We start from the raw sequence: 6,487 nt of genomic DNA, 5'->3' as shown, positions 1-6,487 counted from the left end.
CCCAGGGGCTGTTCCTGTGTGGCAGATAGAGAATGCAGGGTCTTGCTGCCCTGGGAGTACCCGGGAGCATCCCTGAGGTGTCCGAGGGAGGATGTGGGAGGTCTGAGCACTCCCCATTTGCCTGAGGGCGATGGGTTTGACTTCAGTAAACTCCTTGTGCTGACTGTTTCCAGTCTCTCCCGGCTGTAGCACCTTCCTGGAAAGGCAGGAGTGAGACCTGGCGCTGACCCCACTGTATGTGTGCCGCAGGCTGCTCTGACCCAGTGCTGGCAGTGGTGCTGGGGGGCAGAGCAGGACACCCCAACCCGTGCGTGGAGCCCAGCACTTATCAGGGTGTGGGCAGGAGCCCCTGGAAGCTGCTGATAAGATCCCTGGGGAGCAGCCAGCTCTGCCTGGAAGGTGCTTCCTGAGGAGCCAGATCCAGGCTCTGGGGCTGCTCGGGACCCTCCGGGGCTGCTCGGGACCCTCCGGGGCTGCTCAGGACCCTCCGGGGCTGCTCGGGACCCTCTGGGGCTGCTCAGGACCCTCCGGGGCTGCTCGGGACCCTCTGGGGCTGCTCGGGACCCTCCGGGGCTGCTCGGGACCCCCTGGCCCCGCAGCCACTGAGGAGCTGCCGGGCTGCCCCTCTGAGCAGGCACACGGGGGGCTGGAGGGGGTCTGCTGGGGACTCGTAGGGCAGTCTCTGTTTTAGGGGAAGGAGGTTTGAGGGCAGCTTTTCTTGGGAAACTGAGGCAGGAGGACAGGGCTCCCCGGGCTTTGCTGATTGTGCCAAAATTCCTGGTGCAGATAACAGCAGAGCCCCCACAGAGTGCTGCATTTCAGGGTGTCACTCTGCAGCACCAGAGAACACTGTGGGGAGCTGAGCCAGCCCTTGGGTCTCCTTTAGCTCATCAACTGGCTCATTACATCACTTTAACCCCCCTTGTTTTTTCAGTTGGTCATAATTATAAACCAATAAATTCCTCATCCAGTGCATAACTAAAGCCCGCAGTTTGTGTACGTGCCTATAATTTATCCGCAGCTTTCACTGTTGCCTTGCAGGGCAGGTGTGTCAATAATCTCCCTACGTGTAGCCCATAGTTATGATACCAACAGATGCTATTTTTTTTTTTTCACTACAATTGCCCTCAATTTAGAAATGTAATGTGTTAGTGGTGCTTAACTCACATCAAAGCAACAGGAAATAATAGTAGTGGTAGTAATATTATTATTATTATTGTTATTATAATTATTATTAATAATAATAATAAATTATAATCTGTGCTAATTTTAAGACTAGTGGAGCCCAAAGAGCTTTGCAAAGTCGGCGTTCCTGGGGCTGAGCTGCCCTTGCTGTGCCGGGGTTCATGCGGGGCTGGGGATGGAAATGCCCGAGTGCGGACAGCTCGTCCCGGCAGCTGCAGGCAGGCGTGGATCCGCTGCACGGCTGGAAATGGATGGTCACAGAGCCCGAGGGACCCGGGCTGGGCTTCGCGGCCCGGGCTCTCCGTGCGTCCCCTCCGCCGCCCCCGCCCCAAATCCCCCTGACCCAAACGCCCCCTGACCCCAAATCCCCCCGACCACAAACGCCCCCACCCCAAATCCCCCCTGACCCCAAATCCCCCTGACCCCAAACGCCCCCACCCCAAACCCGCCCTGACCCAAACGCCCCCACCCCAAATCCCCCTGACCCCAAATCCCCCTGACCCAAACGCCCCCGCCCCAAATCCCCCTGACCCCAAACGCCCCCACCCCAAATCCCCCTGACCCCAAATCCCCCTGACCCACACGCCCCCGCCCCAAACCCGCCCTTCCGGGGCCGTGTCCTCCGCTCGGGGCGTGTCCGCCGGCCGCACTACAACTCCCGGCATGCCCCGCGCGCGGCTTCCGGCGGCGCGGCGCGGCGGCGGCCGGGGCAGGTGAGGGCGGGCGGGGGCCCGGGAGCGCCGCGCGGCGGGGAGGGACGGCCCGGGGAGGGACGGCCCGGAGAGCCCGGCCCGGGCGGCCCGGGGGAGCCCCTGGCCCTGGCGGGCCCCGGGCCGGGGCAGCGCTTCGGGGCGGGAGCGAGAGGCGCGGTCACGGAGGGGACGCGGGGCACCGGGGATGCCGCGGAGGGCCGGGGCCGTTCCGGCGGAGCGGCTCCGCGGGGCTCGGCCGGCGGGTCGGCGCCCCGCACGCTGGCTCCGAGCGCCAGCACGGAGCTCCCGTCCCGTTCGCCGCTGTCCTCCGAAGGGCGGTTCGGAAAGCCTGGCCGGCTCGGGCTGGGACCCCGATAAAACCCGGGTTTTAGTCCTGCTGCCCTCCCGTGCCTTGCCGTGAGTGTTTCCAGCTTCCCCAAAGTTCCCTCTGAGGCAGCCCCGTTGGTATTTCTTTGTTTGATCTCTCCTGCCTTAATGTTGACTGAAATCTGAAACGTCCCCGTTGTGCTTTCTGGCTTAATTGTTCTTTCCCTCTGTTTGCACGCAGATGAATTATTTACCTCTGTGCTTTGCATTGGGTTGTGTTTGTCCAGGTGGAGGTAGGCGAGGGCTTGGTGCCCTTCTCTGGCACTGAAATACTGCAGAAAAAGTAAATGATGTGAGAAGGTGCTCAGGTGAGGCTGAAATAAACGATAAAGCTCTTTAGGCTTTAGGATGTTTAAATGCTGCTTCTGCAATCCTAGAAAGAGGTGGGAGCCAAGGAATCCCAGAATGACTTGAGTTGGAAGCAACCTTAAAGCTGCTTTTGTACCACCCCGTGCCAAGGCAGGGACACCTTCCCCTGTCCCAGGCTGCTCCAAGCCCTCCCCAGCCTGGCCTTAGGCACTGCCCGGGATTCAGGGGCAGCCACAGCAGCTCTGGGCACCCTGTGCCAGGGCCTCCCTGCCTCACAGGGAAGAATTCCTTCCCGATATGCATCTAAGTCTCCTTGTTGAGTTTAAAACTGTTCCACTTGTCCTGCCACTTTCTGCCTGTATAAAAAGTCACTCTTCTTCTTTTTATAATCTTCCTTCAAGTATTGGAAGGGTGTAGTGAGATTTCCCAGGAGCCTTCTCCTTGTAACGGCTTAAAGAAAGCTGGAATTGTACAGGAGTGAGTGCTAAAGTTGGAGTTTCGTGATGTTCCTGTTTTTCAGAAGCAAGTCTGGTGCAGAATCAGGGAAGGGGACTGATGAAGTTTCCACAGTCCACTCTTGGTGGGTAAAGGATGTCAGCTGAGTTCACTTGATGTGCTACAGAAGATGCAAGGGAGTGTAATTGGATCCTCTCCCTGCTGCGATTTCCTCAGGAGTGCCTGATGCTCTTCAAACAGACCCTTAAATGTATCCAAACTGCTTTTAAGAGTAGGCAATGCCTAAAATCATCAACTTACATGGTTTTAATTCCTTTTTGTGAAGACTGCAGAAAGGGGCGAAATAGAGCCAAAATGAGGCCAGTTGTGAGGGATGGGGTTGTCACAGTTACACCAACTGAAGCTGAATACCTGGACACTGATGGCAGCAAAACCCCTTTCTCGTTCAGAGCAGGTTTAAACCTGTTCTTGCCAAGTGTGCTGGGAATGCCTGCGCTGTTCTGTCCCAAGTCAAGGTGGTTTCAAAGGTGTCAGTGTGTCCTTTCACAGTGATACTCTGTTATCTGGTAATGGATCAGTGTTTTCGCAAGGAGCATTTGCTTTCTGGATTACCAAGGAATGAGCCATATCTGAGGCACAGAGCATACTCAGGCCCTGGGAGATGGAGAAGGAGTTCTGTTGGGAGCATGGGGCAGTGCCACAAACAAGGGGAATGTGATTGCATCCTTCCTTTCAAGCTGCTGGATCAGTGGTTATACAGCCTTCTGTATACTTCATTTAGGCACTGGTTAATTTGATTTCCAGTTCAATTTGATAACAGTTTTGAGAGCCAAATAATTTCTATTTAAACAAATGGCTTCTATTTTAATCAAATTTCATTGTGTTTGGCATGTGTTGGAGCATTCTATGTATTAAAAATTGCTGAGACTCTGGTTCCTGGTGATGAATACTTAGTTACAAGCTGTACAAAATGCATGTGTGAGTGTGGGGATGGGGGCTTAGAAATGGGTTTTTCTGGCTGGTCTCAGTGATACCATGAGTGAAGAAAGCTGCAAATATCCTTGGGATCATTTGGATTACGTCAAAACCTGTAATTTTTTTTAGGCAAAACTGGAACTCTGGGCTGCAGGGAAGCTGGTAGGGCTGTTGGGGGCAAAGACATCATCTTGTTCCTGCATCCATTAAGGTGGGAGTGGAGATGCTCCAGGTCATTCATAAGTTCCCTAATTCTCCTTAGCAGTGATTTTCTGCATACAAGTGCCATGTGCGTTTATTTTTTCCTGAGTGTGAGAATGCTTTAATTTTTTGCTGGCAAGTTTGGAGCCTGTGGAAAACTAATGGATGTGGAGCTGTGGCAGCATTGGGCCTCAGCTTTGTGTCGAGGGGAGAAAAAAGCCCTTTCAGAAATCTATTTTTATCAGTTAATTAGTTGCTGTTGCTGACGTGTCAGCGCTGTGGTGATAACTACTCCCAGTTCTTCCCTGCACAGTGGGGTCATGGTTAGGCAAGGAATGCAGCAGCCAGCTTGGCTGCTCATCCCCATGGCTGGAGTTAACTCCTTCCAAACTGTGCCCCTGGATCCAAGGGCAGATTCCATGGGAGGAGTTGGCACACAGACACTCAGAAGTTTGTCAATCTTCAGCAGAGGTGCTTTTCTATCGGTGACTGCCCTTAATTTTTCCTCTGCCGAGAGGATTTACTGTATCTCAGTAGGAGATACGGCGTGGAGGTTGTTGTGATTTGCCAGTGGCTGGGTGACAGGCCTGAAACCAGAGGTAAAAGGCTGCAGCTTTCCCAATTCTTGCTCTTATCTGCTGATTTTGAATGACTCAGGACGGTCTGTCCAGGCTGGAAGGTGACCAGGCAGAGCATCCAGCGATTACACATTGGTGTTTAGCTTCTTGTAGATGAGGAGTTGCTGTTTTCCTGATTTCAAAATGATGAAACCCTTAACCTGAAAATTCTTGTGTTGTTTGTTCTATTGCATGGGGTGTCACTTGTTTTTGATTCTCAGCTGTGCTGAGATAGGGAGGTGAGAGGCAGCTTTGGTCTCAGCTGTACCCTGGTTGTCACTGCCTGAATTTCTTTGTTTATTGGTGACTCTCTGCTCTTTCTGCTGAGGATGGGATGGGGGAGGGAGGGCTAATTATCTCCAGAGAGAGGCTTTAAATGCTATTAGCCAAAAGAACAGGCTTCATCTCCTAACTTGAATGAGTTGAGAGAAATAACACAAAGCACTGGTGGCAAAGATATGAAAATTGAGAGCAGTCCAAATGGTTTCTCTCTGCTGAACCCTGGAAATAGATTATTTCTTTTCCCTGAGCCTTTGGCTGGTAGCAGCTTTGGAGGGGTGAGGGAAGGGGTAAACAGATTGTTAACTTTATTCTTTAGTGTTTGTGCTTTTTGCATACTGATTCCAAAGTGCAGTTAGGAATCGCTCACCTACCAGCTTCGTGCAGTCGTGATGGGCAATTCATTATCAAGGACTAATTAACCACAGCTGCTGAGTGTCATGGGGCAAAACAAGGTGCATACTGATGAGGTCGATTTGTGCAAGCCTGGCACTTCTGTGCAGTCGGTGCCTTTTGAAACACATTTAGGAAAGATCATTGGACTTGGGTAAAGTTTTCTGCTGGTAGAGGTTTGAACATTTTGTCAGCTCCAGAAGGCTGCTGCTAAAAACAGGAATCTCTTGGCTGCCAGTACCTAAAGGTTTTCCTTTAGTTAACCAAGCCCCAAAAGTTAACCCCTTAATTACAGCTGTGTTGTCACAGACTCGTTTGTTTAAAATACATCAAGATTAATCCCCACCATTGATTTATACTGTAGGCTGCTCCATGTGGGCTTCCTTCATCACCTCACATTTGTCTATGGGAAGGGTGAACCTCTCTTAATGTACTTTTCTCTCCCTTAGCTTTTAAGGGTGCAGTCAAGAAAAAATTGACCCTAATCATACATAAAAGCCTTGATTTGTAAACTTGGATCAAAGTTTGGGAGGCACTGACTTGTTTGGTGTCTGTAGTGTTTGTGGTGGGCCATGCTCAGACCTCTTGCTGTGTAAACACTGTTGCAGAGGGTGACTTAGCAAAAAAAGAGATTATTGCTGGATGTGGCCTTGAGGTTGGGATCACAAGCGGTGTCTCAGGCTGTGCTCATGGAGGTGAAGCTTCCAGAGGTGTTTATGGATGGGGGATAAATCCAAAGGTTGTTGTCTTCGGAGTATTTGAGCTTTGAACAAAGCATGTCACTGTGCCAGTTTTCAGGGGACTTTGGCTCCAGTCACATGCCTTTGAAGGTTGTGTTCTTGACTAATCCTTCTGTCCTACTCAAAACCAAATCTGGGATGTCTGTCACCAGCTGAACTCGCTGCTGTAGGTCAGGGGAATGGGCCATTCTCACTGTGCAGGAGGAAAGGAAGGGAGGAATTTCCAGGTTGAATTTATTAAGCTGGCTGTGTG

At 52.0% G+C, this 6,487-nt stretch overlaps 1 protein-coding gene across 9 annotated transcripts in view; it reads left to right on the top strand.

Moving 5' to 3' along the window:
• Positions 1–1,801: 1,801 nt before the first annotated feature.
• Positions 1,802–6,487, top strand: part of PHACTR4 (phosphatase and actin regulator 4) — a 56,515-nt gene continuing 51,829 nt past the window's right edge. For 2 of the 9 annotated variants that reach the window (XM_085559444.1, XM_021534911.4), the window contains exon 1: positions 1,802–1,898. The gene's annotated coding sequence lies outside the window, so the exon portion shown is untranslated. Of the gene's footprint in view, positions 1,899–2,198; positions 2,295–3,098; positions 3,154–6,487 lie in introns of those variants that run through there. The other 7 variants (XM_085559450.1, XM_021534917.4, XM_085559437.1 and 4 more) reach the window with 6 other exon arrangements.

This window comes from Lonchura striata, chromosome 23, assembly GCF_050655825.1.
Source record: "Lonchura striata isolate lonStrDom1 chromosome 23, ASM5065582v1, whole genome shotgun sequence".
Taxonomy (NCBI): Eukaryota; Metazoa; Chordata; class Aves; order Passeriformes; family Estrildidae; genus Lonchura; species Lonchura striata.
Note: the sequence above shows the minus strand (reverse complement) of the source record. Positions and strands in the feature narration are given on the sequence as shown.